At 42.8% G+C, this 14,044-nt stretch overlaps 33 non-coding genes across 33 annotated transcripts; 18 read left to right on the forward strand and 15 right to left on the reverse strand.

Moving 5' to 3' along the window:
* Window positions 1-174: 174 nt before the first annotated feature.
* Trnay-gua (transfer RNA tyrosine (anticodon GUA)) lies at window positions 175-263 on the forward strand. The gene is given in 2 exon segments: window positions 175-211; window positions 228-263. It is a non-coding gene; the product is annotated as a tRNA-Tyr (tRNA).
* A 358-nt stretch (window positions 264-621) lies between these two features.
* Trnaq-cug (transfer RNA glutamine (anticodon CUG)) lies at window positions 622-693 on the reverse strand. Its single transcript has one exon. It is a non-coding gene; the product is annotated as a tRNA-Gln (tRNA).
* A 247-nt stretch (window positions 694-940) lies between these two features.
* On the forward strand, window positions 941-1,029 carry Trnay-gua (transfer RNA tyrosine (anticodon GUA)). Its single transcript is given in 2 exon segments — window positions 941-977; window positions 994-1,029. It is a non-coding gene; the product is annotated as a tRNA-Tyr (tRNA).
* Window positions 1,030-1,387: 358 nt separating this feature from the next.
* On the reverse strand, window positions 1,388-1,459 carry Trnaq-cug (transfer RNA glutamine (anticodon CUG)). Its single transcript has one exon. It is a non-coding gene; the product is annotated as a tRNA-Gln (tRNA).
* Window positions 1,460-1,706: 247 nt separating this feature from the next.
* Window positions 1,707-1,795, forward strand: Trnay-gua (transfer RNA tyrosine (anticodon GUA)). The gene is given in 2 exon segments: window positions 1,707-1,743; window positions 1,760-1,795. It is a non-coding gene; the product is annotated as a tRNA-Tyr (tRNA).
* Window positions 1,796-2,153: 358 nt separating this feature from the next.
* Window positions 2,154-2,225, reverse strand: Trnaq-cug (transfer RNA glutamine (anticodon CUG)). The gene has a single exon. It is a non-coding gene; the product is annotated as a tRNA-Gln (tRNA).
* Window positions 2,226-2,472: 247 nt separating this feature from the next.
* Window positions 2,473-2,561, forward strand: Trnay-gua (transfer RNA tyrosine (anticodon GUA)). The gene is given in 2 exon segments: window positions 2,473-2,509; window positions 2,526-2,561. It is a non-coding gene; the product is annotated as a tRNA-Tyr (tRNA).
* A 355-nt stretch (window positions 2,562-2,916) lies between these two features.
* Trnaq-cug (transfer RNA glutamine (anticodon CUG)) lies at window positions 2,917-2,991 on the reverse strand. Its single transcript has one exon. It is a non-coding gene; the product is annotated as a tRNA-Gln (tRNA).
* Window positions 2,992-3,238: 247 nt separating this feature from the next.
* On the forward strand, window positions 3,239-3,327 carry Trnay-gua (transfer RNA tyrosine (anticodon GUA)). Its single transcript is given in 2 exon segments — window positions 3,239-3,275; window positions 3,292-3,327. It is a non-coding gene; the product is annotated as a tRNA-Tyr (tRNA).
* A 358-nt stretch (window positions 3,328-3,685) lies between these two features.
* Trnaq-cug (transfer RNA glutamine (anticodon CUG)) lies at window positions 3,686-3,757 on the reverse strand. The gene has a single exon. It is a non-coding gene; the product is annotated as a tRNA-Gln (tRNA).
* Window positions 3,758-4,004: 247 nt separating this feature from the next.
* Trnay-gua (transfer RNA tyrosine (anticodon GUA)) lies at window positions 4,005-4,093 on the forward strand. Its single transcript is given in 2 exon segments — window positions 4,005-4,041; window positions 4,058-4,093. It is a non-coding gene; the product is annotated as a tRNA-Tyr (tRNA).
* A 358-nt stretch (window positions 4,094-4,451) lies between these two features.
* On the reverse strand, window positions 4,452-4,523 carry Trnaq-cug (transfer RNA glutamine (anticodon CUG)). The gene has a single exon. It is a non-coding gene; the product is annotated as a tRNA-Gln (tRNA).
* Window positions 4,524-4,770: 247 nt separating this feature from the next.
* Window positions 4,771-4,859, forward strand: Trnay-gua (transfer RNA tyrosine (anticodon GUA)). Its single transcript is given in 2 exon segments — window positions 4,771-4,807; window positions 4,824-4,859. It is a non-coding gene; the product is annotated as a tRNA-Tyr (tRNA).
* Window positions 4,860-5,536: 677 nt separating this feature from the next.
* Window positions 5,537-5,625, forward strand: Trnay-gua (transfer RNA tyrosine (anticodon GUA)). The gene is given in 2 exon segments: window positions 5,537-5,573; window positions 5,590-5,625. It is a non-coding gene; the product is annotated as a tRNA-Tyr (tRNA).
* A 677-nt stretch (window positions 5,626-6,302) lies between these two features.
* On the forward strand, window positions 6,303-6,391 carry Trnay-gua (transfer RNA tyrosine (anticodon GUA)). The gene is given in 2 exon segments: window positions 6,303-6,339; window positions 6,356-6,391. It is a non-coding gene; the product is annotated as a tRNA-Tyr (tRNA).
* A 381-nt stretch (window positions 6,392-6,772) lies between these two features.
* Window positions 6,773-6,844, reverse strand: Trnaq-cug (transfer RNA glutamine (anticodon CUG)). The gene has a single exon. It is a non-coding gene; the product is annotated as a tRNA-Gln (tRNA).
* A 247-nt stretch (window positions 6,845-7,091) lies between these two features.
* On the forward strand, window positions 7,092-7,180 carry Trnay-gua (transfer RNA tyrosine (anticodon GUA)). The gene is given in 2 exon segments: window positions 7,092-7,128; window positions 7,135-7,180. It is a non-coding gene; the product is annotated as a tRNA-Tyr (tRNA).
* Window positions 7,181-7,538: 358 nt separating this feature from the next.
* On the reverse strand, window positions 7,539-7,610 carry Trnaq-cug (transfer RNA glutamine (anticodon CUG)). Its single transcript has one exon. It is a non-coding gene; the product is annotated as a tRNA-Gln (tRNA).
* Window positions 7,611-7,857: 247 nt separating this feature from the next.
* Trnay-gua (transfer RNA tyrosine (anticodon GUA)) lies at window positions 7,858-7,946 on the forward strand. The gene is given in 2 exon segments: window positions 7,858-7,894; window positions 7,911-7,946. It is a non-coding gene; the product is annotated as a tRNA-Tyr (tRNA).
* Window positions 7,947-8,304: 358 nt separating this feature from the next.
* On the reverse strand, window positions 8,305-8,376 carry Trnaq-cug (transfer RNA glutamine (anticodon CUG)). The gene has a single exon. It is a non-coding gene; the product is annotated as a tRNA-Gln (tRNA).
* Window positions 8,377-8,623: 247 nt separating this feature from the next.
* On the forward strand, window positions 8,624-8,712 carry Trnay-gua (transfer RNA tyrosine (anticodon GUA)). The gene is given in 2 exon segments: window positions 8,624-8,660; window positions 8,677-8,712. It is a non-coding gene; the product is annotated as a tRNA-Tyr (tRNA).
* Window positions 8,713-9,070: 358 nt separating this feature from the next.
* Window positions 9,071-9,142, reverse strand: Trnaq-cug (transfer RNA glutamine (anticodon CUG)). The gene has a single exon. It is a non-coding gene; the product is annotated as a tRNA-Gln (tRNA).
* Window positions 9,143-9,389: 247 nt separating this feature from the next.
* Trnay-gua (transfer RNA tyrosine (anticodon GUA)) lies at window positions 9,390-9,478 on the forward strand. The gene is given in 2 exon segments: window positions 9,390-9,426; window positions 9,443-9,478. It is a non-coding gene; the product is annotated as a tRNA-Tyr (tRNA).
* A 358-nt stretch (window positions 9,479-9,836) lies between these two features.
* Trnaq-cug (transfer RNA glutamine (anticodon CUG)) lies at window positions 9,837-9,908 on the reverse strand. The gene has a single exon. It is a non-coding gene; the product is annotated as a tRNA-Gln (tRNA).
* A 247-nt stretch (window positions 9,909-10,155) lies between these two features.
* Window positions 10,156-10,244, forward strand: Trnay-gua (transfer RNA tyrosine (anticodon GUA)). Its single transcript is given in 2 exon segments — window positions 10,156-10,192; window positions 10,209-10,244. It is a non-coding gene; the product is annotated as a tRNA-Tyr (tRNA).
* A 358-nt stretch (window positions 10,245-10,602) lies between these two features.
* On the reverse strand, window positions 10,603-10,674 carry Trnaq-cug (transfer RNA glutamine (anticodon CUG)). The gene has a single exon. It is a non-coding gene; the product is annotated as a tRNA-Gln (tRNA).
* Window positions 10,675-10,921: 247 nt separating this feature from the next.
* Window positions 10,922-11,010, forward strand: Trnay-gua (transfer RNA tyrosine (anticodon GUA)). The gene is given in 2 exon segments: window positions 10,922-10,958; window positions 10,975-11,010. It is a non-coding gene; the product is annotated as a tRNA-Tyr (tRNA).
* Window positions 11,011-11,368: 358 nt separating this feature from the next.
* Window positions 11,369-11,440, reverse strand: Trnaq-cug (transfer RNA glutamine (anticodon CUG)). Its single transcript has one exon. It is a non-coding gene; the product is annotated as a tRNA-Gln (tRNA).
* Window positions 11,441-11,687: 247 nt separating this feature from the next.
* Window positions 11,688-11,776, forward strand: Trnay-gua (transfer RNA tyrosine (anticodon GUA)). Its single transcript is given in 2 exon segments — window positions 11,688-11,724; window positions 11,741-11,776. It is a non-coding gene; the product is annotated as a tRNA-Tyr (tRNA).
* A 358-nt stretch (window positions 11,777-12,134) lies between these two features.
* Window positions 12,135-12,206, reverse strand: Trnaq-cug (transfer RNA glutamine (anticodon CUG)). Its single transcript has one exon. It is a non-coding gene; the product is annotated as a tRNA-Gln (tRNA).
* Window positions 12,207-12,453: 247 nt separating this feature from the next.
* Window positions 12,454-12,542, forward strand: Trnay-gua (transfer RNA tyrosine (anticodon GUA)). Its single transcript is given in 2 exon segments — window positions 12,454-12,490; window positions 12,507-12,542. It is a non-coding gene; the product is annotated as a tRNA-Tyr (tRNA).
* Window positions 12,543-12,900: 358 nt separating this feature from the next.
* Trnaq-cug (transfer RNA glutamine (anticodon CUG)) lies at window positions 12,901-12,972 on the reverse strand. Its single transcript has one exon. It is a non-coding gene; the product is annotated as a tRNA-Gln (tRNA).
* A 247-nt stretch (window positions 12,973-13,219) lies between these two features.
* On the forward strand, window positions 13,220-13,308 carry Trnay-gua (transfer RNA tyrosine (anticodon GUA)). The gene is given in 2 exon segments: window positions 13,220-13,256; window positions 13,273-13,308. It is a non-coding gene; the product is annotated as a tRNA-Tyr (tRNA).
* Window positions 13,309-14,044: the final 736 nt, after the last annotated feature.

Consider the following 14,044-nt stretch of genomic DNA (forward strand, 5'->3'; position numbering starts at 1 on the left):
TTAACCTAATCGACACCATCGAGCATTATGAAACTTAATCTGGGCAATGTTTGCAGTTGCAGCCGATGATTGCATTTCCTGTGCGTCTATATGGCCTCGCTGAGTAGCAGTGTGTGCAGACGGCAGACAGGGACGGACGTAAAGCAATGAGTAGGAATAAGAAAGTATACAGAGCCTCTGGTAGCTCAGTTGGTAGAGCGGTGGACTGTAGTGGAGGATTCACAGTTATCAATAGGTCGCTGGTTCAAATCCGGCCCAGAGGACTGTTTTTCTAATCTCATCAGCAAAGAGGCTCCAGAGAATGCCCACTGAGTCAGAACCTCCCTATGTTTTAAACCTATTTTAAAGGAAATTCATTTGCTCAGCTTGTAATAGCTAGTTGATAATCATGGGATTTTTAACCTTCGTGGGATAATGATATTTCTTCAAATTATCGTAAAATTGCTTGCCCTTACAGGTATTACTCGTTTAATGTTCTATATAGGTCACAAAGTCGCACCAATATTCGGCCGTTTTATAGACGCATCGTTTTTTACACAAACGTAGAAACTAACGCCGTGAGCCTATTGCTGCTACTTCCTCAGCGAGAAACTCTTATTACAGAAAATTTAGACTAAACGAAGGTTCCACCGAGATTCGAACTCGGATCGCTGGATTCAGAGTCCAGAGTGCTAACCGTTACACCATGGAACCAGACAGCAGGATAAGACTCGTAATACACTTAGCAGTCCTCTGACATACTTCAGACACTTCCTACTTGCATATTTTAACCTAATCGACACCATCGAGCATTATAAAACTTAATCTGGGCAATGTTTGCAGTTGCAGCCGATGATTGCATTTCCTGTGCGTCTATATGGCCGCGCTGAGTAGCAGTGTGTGCAGACGGCAGACAGGGACGGACGTAAAGCAATGAGTAGGAATAAGAAAGTATACAGAGCCTCTGGTAGCTCAGTTGGTAGAGCGGTGGACTGTAGTGGAGGATTCACAGTTATCCATAGGTCGCTGGTTCAAATCCGGCTCAGAGGACTGTTTTTCTAATCTCATCAGCAAAGAGGCTCCAGAGAATGCCAACTGAGTCAGAACCTCCCTATGTTTTAAACCTATTTTAAAGGAAATTCATTTGCTCAGCTTGTAATAGCTAGTTGATAATCATGGGATTTTTAACCTTCGTGGGATAATGATATTTCTTCGAATTATCGTAAAATTGCTTGCTCTTACAGGTATTACTCGTTTAATGTTCTATATAGGTCACAAAGTCGCACCAATATTCGGCCGTTTTATAGACGCATCGTTTTTTACACAAACGTAGAAACTAACGCCGTGAGCCTATTGCTGCTACTTCCTCAGCGAGAAACTCTTATTACAGAAAATTTAGACTAAACGAAGGTTCCACCGAGATTCGAACTCGGATCGCTGGATGCAGAGTCCAGAGTGCTAACCGTTACACCATGGAACCAGACAGCAGGATAAGACTCGTAATACACTTAGCAGTCCTCTGACATACTTCAGACACTTCCTACTTGCATATTTTAACCTAATCGACACCATCGAGCATTATGAAACTTAATCTGGGCAAAGTTTGCAGTTGCAGCCGATGATTGCATTTCCTGTGCGTCTATATGGCCTCGCTGTGTAGCAGTGTGTGCAGACGGCAGACAGGGACGGACGTAAAGCAATGAGTAGGAATAAGAAAGTATACAGAGCCTCTGGTAGCTCAGTTGGTAGAGCGGTGGACTGTAGTGGAGGATTCACAGTTATCCATAGGTCGCTGGTTCAAATCCGGCCCAGAGGACTGTTTTTCTAATCTCATCAGCAAAGAGGCTCCAGAGAATGCCCACTGAATCAGAACCTCCCTATGTTTTAAACCTATTTTAAAGGAAATTCATTTGCTCAGCTTGTAATAGCTAGTTGATAATCATGGGATTTTTAACCTTCGTGGGATAATGATATTTCTTCAAATTATCGTAAAATTGCTTGCCCTTACAGGTATTACTCGTTTAATGTTCTATATAGGTCACAAAGTCGCACCAATATTCGGCCGTTTTATAGACGCATCGTTTTTTACACAAACGTAGAAACTAACGCCGTGAGCCTATTGCTGCTACTTCCTCAGCGAGAAACTCTTATTACAGAAAATTTAGACTAAACGAAGGTTCCACCGAGATTCGAACTCGGATCGCTGGATTCAGAGTCCAGAGTGCTAACCGTTACACCATGGAACCAGACAGCAGGATAAGACTCGTAATACACTTAGCAGTCCTCTGACATACTTCAGACACTTCCTACTTGCATATTTTAACCTAATCGACAGCATCGAGCATTATAAAACTTAATCTGGGCAATGTTTGCAGTTGCAGCCGATGATTGCATTTCCTGTGCGTCTATATGGCCGCGCTGAGTAGCAGTGTGTGCAGACGGCAGACAGGGACGGACGTAAAGCAATGAGTAGGAATAAGAAAGTATACAGAGCCTCTGGTAGCTCAGTTGGTAGAGCGGTGGACTGTAGTGGAGGATTCACAGTTATCCATAGGTCGCTGGTTCAAATCCGGCCCAGAGGACTGTTTTTCTAATCTCATCAGCAAAGAGGCTCCAGAGAATGCCCACTGAGTCAGAACCTCCCTATGTTTTAAACCTATTTTAAAGGAAATTCATTTGCTCAGCTTGTAATAGCTAGTTGATAATCATGGGATTTTTAACCTTCGTGGGATAATGATATTTCTTCGAATTATCGTAAAATTGCTTGCTCTTACAGGTATTACTCGTTTAATGTTCTATATAGGTCACAAAGTCGCACCAATATTCGGCCGTTTTATAGACGCATCGTTTTTTACACAAACGTAGAAACTAACGCCGTGAGCCTATTGCTGATACTTCCTCAGCGAGAAACTCTTATTACAGAAAATTTAGACTAAACGAACGTTCCACCGAGATTCGAACTCGGATCGCTGGATTCAGAGTCCAGAGTGCTAACCGTTACACCATGGAACCAGACAGCAGGATAAGACTCGTAATACACTTAGCAGTCCTCTGACATACTTCAGACACTTCCTACTTGCATATTTTAACCTAATCGACACCATCGAGCATTATAAAACTTAATCTGGGCAATGTTTGCAGTTGCAGCCGATGATTGCATTTCCTGTGCGTCTATATGGCCGCGCTGAGTAGCAGAGTGTGCAGACGGCAGACAGGGACGGACGTAAAGCAATGAGTAGGAATAAGAAAGTATATAGAGCCTCTGGTAGCTCAGTTGGTAGAGCGGTGGACTGTAGTGGAGGATTCACAGTTATCAATAGGTCGCTGGTTCAAATCCGGCCCAGAGGACTGTTTTTCTAATCTCATCAGCAAAGAGGCTCCAGAGAATGCCCACTGAGTCAGAACCTCCCTATGTTTTAAACCTATTTTAAAGGAAATTCATTTGCTCAGTTTGTAATAGCTAGTTGATAATCATGGGATTTTTAACCTTCGTGGGATAATGATATTTCTTCGAATTATCGTAAAATTACTTGCTCTTACAGGTATTACTCGTTTAATGTTCTATATAGGTCACAAAGTCGCACCAATATTCGGCCGTTTTATAGACGCATCGTTTTTTACACAAACGTAGAAACTAACGCCGTGAGTCTATTGCTGCTACTTCCTCAGCGAGAAACTCTTATTACAGAAAATTTAGACTAAACGAAGGTTCCACCGAGATTCGAACTCGGATCGCTGGATTCAGAGTCCAGAGTGCTAACCGTTACACCATGGAACCAGACAGCAGGATAAGACTCGTAATACACTTAGCAGTCCTCTGACATACTTCAGACACTTCCTACTTGCATATTTTAACCTAATCGACAGCATCGAGCATTATAAAACTTAATCTGGGCAATGTTTGCAGTTGCAGCCGATGATTGCATTTCCTGTGCGTCTATATGGCCGCGCTGAGTAGCAGTGTGTGCAGACGGCAGACAGGGACGGACGTAAAGCAATGAGTAGGAATAAGATAGTATACAGAGCCTCTGGTAGCTCAGTTGATACAGCGGTGGACTGTAGTGGAGGATTCACAGTTATCCATAGGTCGCTGGTTCAAATCCGGCCCAGAGGACTGTTTTTCTAATCTCATCAGCAAAGAGGCTCCAGAGAATGCCCACTGAGTCAGAACCTCCCTACGTTTTAAACCTATTTTAAAGGAAATTCATTTGCTCAGCTTGTAATAGCTAGTTGATAATCATGGGATTTTTAACCTTCGTGGGATAATGATATTTCTTCGAATTATCGTAAAATTGCTTGCTCTTACAGGTATTACTCGTTTAATGTTCTATATAGGTCACAAAGTCGCACCAATATTCGGCCGTTTTATAGACGCATCGTTTTTTACACAAACGTAGAAACTAACGCCGTGAGACTATTGCTGCTACTTCCTCAGCGAGAAACTCTTATTACAGAAAATTTAGACTAAACGAAGGTTCCACCGAGATTCGAACTCGGATCGCTGGATTCAGAGTCCAGAGTGCTAACCGTTACACCATGGAACCAGACAGCAGGATAAGACTCGTAATACACTTAGCAGTCCTCTGACATACTTCAGACACTTCCTACTTGCATATTTTAACCTAATCGACACCATCGAGCATTATAAAACTTAATCTGGGCAATGTTTGCAGTTGCAGCCGATGATTGCATTTCCTGTGCGTCTATATGGCCGCGCTGAGTAGCAGTGTGTGCAGACGGCAGACAGGGACGGACGTAAAGCAATGAGTAGGAATAAGAAAGTGTACAGAGCCTCTGGTAGCTCAGTTGGTAGAGCGGTGGACTGTAGTGGAGGATTCACAGTTATCCATAGGTCGTTGGTTCAAATCCGGCCCAGAGGACTGTTTTTCTAATCTCATCAGCAAAGAGGCTCCAGAGAATGCCCACTGAGTCAGAACCTCCCTATGTTTTAAACCTATTTTAAAGGAAATTCATTTGCTCAGCTTGTAATAGCTAGTTGATAATCATGGGATTTTTAACCTTCGTGGGATAATGATATTTCTTCGAATTATCGTAAAATTGCTTGCTCTTACAGGTATTACTCGTTTAATGTTCTATATAGGTCACAAAGTCGCACCAATATTCGGCCGTTTTATAGACGCATCGTTTTTTACACAAACGTAGAAACTAACGCCGCGAGCCTATTGCTGCTACTTCCTCAGCGAGAAACTCTTATTACAGAAAATTTAGACTAAACGAAGGTTAAACCGAGATTCGAACTCGGATCGCTGGATTCAGACTCCAGAGTGCTAACCGTTACACCATGGAACCAGACAGCAGGATAAGACTCGTAATACACTTAGGAGTCCTCTGACATACTTCAGACACTTCCTACTTGCATATTTTAACCTAATCGACACCATCGAGCATTATAAAACTTAATCTGGGCAATGTTTGCAGTTGCAGCCGATGATTGCATTTCCTGTGCGTCTATATGGCCGCGCTGAGTAGCAGTGTGTGCAGACGGCAGACAGGGACGGACGTAAAGCAATGAGTAGGAATAAGAAAGTATACAGAGCCTCTGGTAGCTCAGTTGGTAGAGCGGTGGACTGTAGTGGAGGATTCACAGTTATCAATAGGTCGCTGGTTCAAATCCGGCCCAGAGGACTGTTTTTCTAATCTCATCAGCAAAGAGGCTCCAGAGAATGCCCACTGAGTCAGAACCTCCCTATGTTTTAAACCTATTTTAAAGGAAATTTATTTGCTCAGCTTGTAATAGCTAGTTGATAATCATGGGATTTTTAACCTTCGTGGGATAATGATATTTCTTCGAATTATCGTAAAATTGCTTGCTCTTACAGGTATTACTCGTTTAATGTTCTATATAGGTCACAAAGTCGCACCAATATTCGGCCGTTTTATAGACGCATCGTTTTTTACACAAACGTAGAAACTAACGCCGTGAGCCCATTGCTGCTACTTCCTCAGCGAGAAACTCTTATTACAGAAAATTTAGACTAAACGAAGGTTCCACCGAGATTCGAACTCGGATCGATGGACTCAGAGTCCAGAGTGCTAACCGTTACACCATGGAACCAGACAGCAGGATAAGACAAGTAATACACTTAGCAGTCCTCTGACATACTTCAGACACTTCCTACTTGCATATTTTAACCTAATCGACACCATCGAGCATTATAAAACTTAATCTGGGCAATGTTTGCAGTTGCAGCCGATGATTGCATTTCCTGTGCGTCTATATGGCCGCGCTGAGTAGCAGTGTGTGCAGACGGCAGACAGGGACGGACGTAAAGCAATGAGTAGGAATAAGAGAGTACACAGAGCCTCAGGTAGCTCAGTTGGTAGAGCGGTGGACTGTAGTGGAGGATTCACAGTTATCCATAGGTCGCTGGTTCAAATCCGGCCCAGAGGACTGTTTTTCTAATCTCATCAGCTAAGAGGCTCCAGAGAATGCCCACTGAGTCAGAACCTCACTATGTTTTAAACCTATTTTAAAGGAAATTCATTTGCTCAGCTTGTAATAGCTAGTTGATAATCATGGGAGTTTTAACCTTCGTGGGATAATGATATTTCTTCGAATTATCGTAAAATTGCTTGCTCTTACAGGTATTACTCGTTTAATGTTCTATATAGGTCACAAAGTCGCACCAATATTCGGCCGTTTTATAGACGCATCGTTTTTTACACAAACGTACAAACTAACGCCGTGAGCCTATTGCTGCTACTCAGCTACCTCAGCTACCTCAGCTACCTCAGCGAGAAACTCTTATTACAGAAAATTTAGACTAAACGAAGGTTCCACCGAGATTCGAACTCGGATCGCTGGACTCAGAGTCCAGAGTGCTAACCGTTACACCATGGAACCAGACAGCAGGATAAGACTCGTAATACACTTAGCAGTCCTCTGACATACTTCAGACACTTCCTACTTGCATATTTTAACCTAATCGACACCATCGAGCATTATAAAACTTAATCTGGGCAATGTTTGCAGTTGCAGCCGATGATTGCATTTCCTGTGCGTCTATATGGCCGCGCTGAGTAGCAGTGTGTGCAGACGGCAGACAGGGACGGACGTAAAGCAATGAGTAGGAATAAGAAAGTATACAGAGCCTCTGGTAGCTCAGTTGGTAGAGCGGTGGACTGTAGTGGAGGATTCACAGTTATCTATAAGTCGCTGGTTCAAATCCGGCCCAGAGGACTGTTTTTCTAATCTCATCAGCAAAGAGGCTCCAGAGAATGCCCACTGAGTCAGAACCTCCCTATGTTTTAAACCTATTTTAAAGGAAATTCATTTGCTCAGCTTGTAATAGCTAGTTGATAATCATGGGATTTTTAACCTTCGTGGGATAATGATATTTCTTCGAATTATCGTAAAATTGCTTGCTCTTACAGGTATTACTCGTTTAATGTTCTATATAGGTCACAAAGTCGCACTAATATTCGGCCGTTTTATAGACGCATCGTTTTTTACACAAACGTAGAAACTAACGCCGTGAGCCTATTGCTGCTACTTCCTCAGCGAGAAACTCTTATTACAGAAAATTTAGACTAAACGAAGGTTCCACCGAGATTCGAACTCGGATCGCTGGATTCAGAGTCCAGAGTGCTAACCGTTACACCATGGAACCAGACAGCAGGATAAGACTCGTAATACACTTAGCAGTCCTCTGACATACTTCAGACACTTCCTACTTGCATATTTTAACCTAATCGACACCATCGAGCATTATAAAACTTAATCTGGGCAATGTTTGCAGTTGCAGCCGATGATTGCATTTCCTGTGCGTCTATATGGCCGCGCTGAGTAGCAGTGTGTGCAGACGGCAGACAGGGACGGACGTAAAGCAATGAGTAGGAATAAGAAAGTATACAGAGCCTCTGGTAGCTCAGTTCGTAGAGCGGGGGACTGTAGTGGAGGATTCACAGTTATCCATAGGTCGCTGGTTCAAATCCGGCCCAGAGGACTGTTTTTCTAATCTCATCAGCAAAGAGGCTCCAGAGAATGCCCACTGAGTCAGAACCTCCCTATGTTTTAAACCTATTTTAAAGGAAATTCATTTGCTCAGCTTGTAATAGCTAGTTGATAATCATGGGATTTTTAACCTTCGTGGGATAATGATATTTCTTCGAATTATCGTAAAATTGCTTGCTCTTACAGGTATTACTCGTTTAATGTTCTATATAGGTCACAAAGTCGCACCAATATTCGGCCGTTTTATAGACGCATCGTTTTTTACACAAACGTAGAAACTAACGCCGTGAGCCTATTGCTGCTACTTCCTCAGCGAGAAACTCTTATTACAGAAAATTTAGACTAAACGAAGGTTCCACCGAGATTCGAACTCGGATCGCTGGATTCAGAGTCCAGAGTGCTAACCGTTACACCATGGAACCAGACAGCAGGATAAGACTCGTAATACACTTAGCAGTCCTCTGACATACTTCAGACACTTCCTACTTGCATATTTTAACCTAATCGACACCATCGAGCATTATAAAACTTAATCTGGGCAATGTTTGCAGTTGCAGCCGATGATTGCATTTCCTGTGCGTCTATATGGCCGCGCTGAGTAGCAGTGTGTGCAGACGGCAGACAGGGACGGACGTAAAGCAATGAGTAGGAATAAGAAAGTATACAGAGCCTCTGGTAGCTCAGTTGGTAGAGCGGTGGACTGTAGTGGAGGATTCACAGTTATCCATAGGTCGCTGGTTCAAATCCGGCCCAGAGGACTGTTTTTCTAATCTCATCAGCAAAGAGGCTCCAGAGAATGCCCACTGAGTCAGAACCTCCCTATGTTTTAAACCTATTTTAAAGGAAATTCATTTGCTCAGCTTGTAATAGCTAGTTGATAATCATGGGATTTTTAACCTTCGTGGGATAATGACATTTCTTCGAATTATCGTAAAATTGCTTGCTCTTACAGGTATTACTCGTTTAATGTTCTATATAGGTCACAAAGTCGCACCAATATTCGGCCGTTTTATAGACGCATCGTTTTTTACACAAACGTAGAAACTAACGCCGTGAGCCTATTGCTGCTACTTCCTCAGCGAGAAACTCTTATTACAGAAAATTTAAACTAAACGAAGGTTCCACCGAGATTCGAACTCGGATCGCTGGATTCAGAGTCCAGAGTGCTAACCGTTACACCATGGAACCAGACAGCAGGATAAGACTCGTAATACACTTAGCAGTCCTCTGACATACTTCAGACACTTCCTACTTGCATATTTTAACCTAATCGACACCATCGAGCATTATAAAACTTAATCTGGGCAATGTTTGCAGTTGCAGCCGATGATTGCATTTCCTGTGCGTCTATATGGCCGCGCTGAGTAGCAGTGTGTGCAGACGGCAGACAGGGACGGACGTAAAGCAATGAGTAGGAATAAGAAAGTATACAGAGCCTCTGGTAGCTCAGTTGGTAGAGCGGTGGACTGTAGTGGAGGATTCACAGTTATCCATAGGTCGCTGGTTCAAATCCGGCCCAGAGGACTGTTTTTCTAATCTCATCAGCAAAGAGGCTCCAGAGAATGCCCACTGAGTCAGAACCTCCCTATGTTTTAAACCTATTTTAAAGGAAATTCATTTGCTCAGCTTGTAATAGCTAGTTGATAATCATGGGATTTTTAACCTTCGTGGGATAATGATATTTCTTCGAATTATCGTAAAATTGCTTGCTCTTACAGGTATTACTCGTTTAATGTTCTATATAGGTCACAAAGTCGCACCAATATTCGGCCGTTTTATAGACGCATCGTTTTTTACACAAACGTAGAAACTAACGCCGTGAGCCTATTGCTGCTACTTCCTCAGCGAGAAACTCTTATTACAGAAAATTTAGACTAAACGAAGGTTCCACCGAGATTCGAACTCGGATCGCTGGATTCAGAGTCCAGAGTGCTAACCGTTACACCATGGAACCAGACAGCAGGATAAGACTCGTAATACACTTAGCAGTCCTCTGACATACTTCAGACACTTCCTACTTGCATATTTTAACCTAATCGACACCATCGAGCATTATAAAACTTAATCTGGGCAATGTTTGCAGTTGCAGCCGATGATTGCATTTCCTGTGCGTCTATATGGCCGCGCTGAGTAGCAGTGTGTGCAGACGGCAGACAGGGACGGACGTAAAGCAATGAGTAGGAATAAGAAAGTATACAGAGCCTCTGGTAGCTCAGTTGGTAGAGCGGTGGACTGTAGTGGAGGATTCACAGTTATCCATAGGTCGCTGGTTCAAATCCGGCCCAGAGGACTGTTTTTCTAATCTCATCAGCAAAGAGGCTCCAGAGAATGCCCACTGAGTCAGAACCTCCCTATGTTTTAAACCTATTTTAAAGGAAATTCATTTGCTCAGCTTGTAATAGCTAGTTGATAATCATGGGATTTTTAACCTTCGTGGGATAATGATATTTCTTCGAATTATCGTAAAATTGCTTGCTCTTACAGGTATTACTCGTTTAATGTTCTATATAGGTCACAAAGTCGCACCAATATTCGGCCGTTTTATAGACGCATCGTTTTTTACACAAACGTAGAAACTAACGCCGTGAGCCTATTGCTGCTACTTCCTCAGCGAGAAACTCTTATTACAGAAAATTTAGACTAAACGAAGGTTCCACCGAGATTCGAACTCGGATCGCTGGATTCAGAGTCCAGAGTGCTAACCGTTACACCATGGAACCAGACAGCAGGATAAGACTCGTAATACACTTAGCAGTCCTCTGACATACTTCAGACACTTCCTACTTGCATATTTTAACCTAATCGACACCATCGAGCATTATAAAACTTAATCTGGGCAATGTTTGCAGTTGCAGCCGATGATTGCATTTCCTGTGCGTCTATATGGCCGCGCTGAGTAGCAGTGTGTGCAGACGGCAGACAGGGACTGACGTAAAGCAATGAGTAAGAATAAGAAAGTATACAGAGCCTCTGGTAGCTCAGTTGGTAGAGCGGTGGACTGTAGTGGGGGATTCACAGTTATCCATAGGTCGCTGGTTCAAATCCGGCCCAGCGGACTGTTTTTCTAATCTCATCAGCAAAGAGGCTCCAGAGAATGCCCACTGAGTCAGAAGCTCCCTATGTTTTAAACCTATTTTAAAGGAAATTCATTTGCTCAGCTTGTAATAGCTAGTTGATAATCATGGGATTTTTAACCTTCGTGGGATAATGATATTTCTTCGAATTATCGTAAAATTGCTTGCTCTTACAGGTATTACTCGTGTAATGTTCTATATAGGTCACAAAGTCGCACCAATATTCGGCCGTTTTATAGACGCATCGTTTTTTACACAAACGTAGAAACTAACGCCGTGAGCCTATTGCTGCTACTTCCTCAGCGAGAAACTCTTATTACAGAAAATTTAGACTAAACGAAGGTTCCACCGAGATTCGAACTCGGATCGCTGGATTCAGAGTCCAGAGTGCTAACCGTTACACCATGGAACCAGACAGCAGGATAAGACTCGTAATACACTTAGCAGTCCTCTGACATACTTCAGACACTTCCTACTTGCATATTTTAACCTAATCGACACCATCGAGCATTATAAAACTTAATCTGGGCAATGTTTGCAGTTGCAGCCGATGATTGCATTTCCTGTGCGTCTATATGGCCGCGCTGAGTAGCAGTGTGTGCAGACGGCAGACAGGGACGGACGTAAAGCAATGAGTAGGAATAAGAGAGTATACAGAGCCTCTGGTAGCTCAGTTGGTAGAGCGGTGGACTGTAGTGGAGGATTCACAGTTATCCATAGGTCGCTGGTTCAAATCCGGCCCAGAGGACTGTTTTTCTAATCTCATCAGCAAAGAGGCTCCAGAGAATGCCCACTGAGTCAGAACCTCCCTATGTTTTAAACCTATTTTAAAGGAAATTCATTTGCTCAGCTTGTAATAGCTAGTTGATAATCATGGGATTTTTAACCTTCGTGGGATAATGATATTTCTTCGAATTATCGTAAAATTGCTTGCTCTTACAGGTATTACTCGTTTAATGTTCTATATAGGTCACAAAGTCGCACCAATATTCGGCCGTTTTATAGACGCATCGTTTTTTACACAAACGTAGAAACTAACGCCGTGAGCCTATTGCTGCTACTTCCTCAGCGAGAAACTCTTATTACAGAAAATTTAGACTAAACGAAGGTTCCACCGAGATTCGAACTCGGATCGCTGCATTCAGAGTCCAGAGTGCTAACCGTTACACCATGGAACCAGACAGCAGGATAAGACTCGTAATACACTTGGCAGTCCTCTGACATACTTCAGGCACTTCCTACTTGCATATTTTAACCTAATCGACACCATCGAGCATTATAAAACTTAATCTGGGCAATGTTTGCAGTTGCAGCCGATGATTGCATTTCCTGTGCGTCTATATGGCCGCGCTGAGTAGCAGTGTGTGCAGACGGCAGACAGGGACGGACGTAAAGCAATGAGTAGGAATAAGAAAGTATACAGAGCCTCTGGTAGCTCAGTTGGTAGAGCGGTGGACTGTAGTGGAGGATTCACAGTTATCCATAGGTCGCTGGTTCAAATCCGGCCCAGAGGACTGTTTTTCTAATCTCATCAGCAAAGAGGCTCCAGAGAATGCCCACTGAGTCAGAACCTCCCTATGTTTTAAACCTATTTTAAAGGAAATTCATTTGCTCAGCTTGTAATAGCTAGTTGATAATCATGGGATTTTTAACCTTCGTGGGATAATGATATTTCTTCGAATTATCGTAAAATTGCTTGCTCTTACAGGTATTACTCGTTTAATGTTCTATATAGGTCACAAAGTCGCACCAATATTCGGCCGTTTTATAGACGCATCGTTTTTTACACAAACGTAGAAACTAACGCCGTGAGCCTATTGCTGCTACTTCCTCAGCGAGAAACTCTTATTACAGAAAATTTAGACTAAACGAAGGTTCCACCGAGATTCGAACTCGGATCGCTGGATTCAGAGTCCAGAGTGCTAACCGTTACACCATGGAACCAGACAGCAGGATAAGACTCGTAATACACTTAGCAGTCCTCTGACATACTTCAGACACTTCCTACTTGCATATTTTAACCTAATCGACAAAATCGAGCATTATAAAACTTAATCTGGGCAATGTTTGCAGTTGCAGCCGATGATTGCATTTCCTGTGCGTCTATATGGCCGCGCTGAGTAGCAGTGTGTGCAGACGGCAGACAGGGACGGACGTAAAGCAATGAGTAGGAATAAGAAAGTATACAGAGCCTCTGGTAGCTCAGTTGGTAGAGCGGTGGACTGTAGTGGGGGATTCACAGTTATCTATAGGTCGCTGGTTCAAGTCCGGCCCAGAGGACTGTTTTTCTAATCTCATCAGCAAAGAGGCTCCAGAGAATGCCCACTGAGTCGGAACCTCCCTATGTTTTAAACCTATTTTAAAGGAAATTCATTTGCTCAGCTTGTAATAGCTAGTTGATAATCATGGGATTTTTAACCTTCGTGGGATAATGATATTTCTTCGAATTATCGTAAAATTGCTTGCTCTTACAGGTATTACTCGTTTAATGTTCTATATAGGTCACAAAGTCGCACCAATATTCGGCCGTTTTATAGACGCATCGTTTTTTACACAAACGTAGAAACTAACGCCGTGAGCCTATTGCTGCTACTTCCTCAGCGAGAAACTCTTATTACAGAAAATTTAGACTAAACGAAGGTTCCACCGAGATTCGAACTCGGATCGCTGGATTCAGAGTCCAGAGTGCTAACCGTTACACCATTTTTTTTTTTTTTTTTTTTTTTTTTTAGGTTTTCTTCTGATTTTGTTACAGAGTATTTTGTGGGAATTCGCAGCTCCATGAAATAATACACAAAATCAGCTCGCACGCGTTGCCCCTACCACGTTTAGATCTGACGATTTTCTCAACGGTTGGAAGACGGGACAAGGGCGGTACCACTTTTTTTTTTTTTTTATTTTTTCTTTTTTTTTCCGAAGTCCGACGCCTTATCCATTTTTTTTTTTAAGTCCGACGCCTTATCCATTTTTTTTTTTTTTGAATCTTCCGATCCGTAGTCAGACGCGTTATCCCTTG

The sequence above is a fragment of the Schistocerca gregaria genome, chromosome 2, assembly GCF_023897955.1.
Source record: "Schistocerca gregaria isolate iqSchGreg1 chromosome 2, iqSchGreg1.2, whole genome shotgun sequence".
Classification (NCBI taxonomy): Eukaryota; Metazoa; Arthropoda; class Insecta; order Orthoptera; family Acrididae; genus Schistocerca; species Schistocerca gregaria.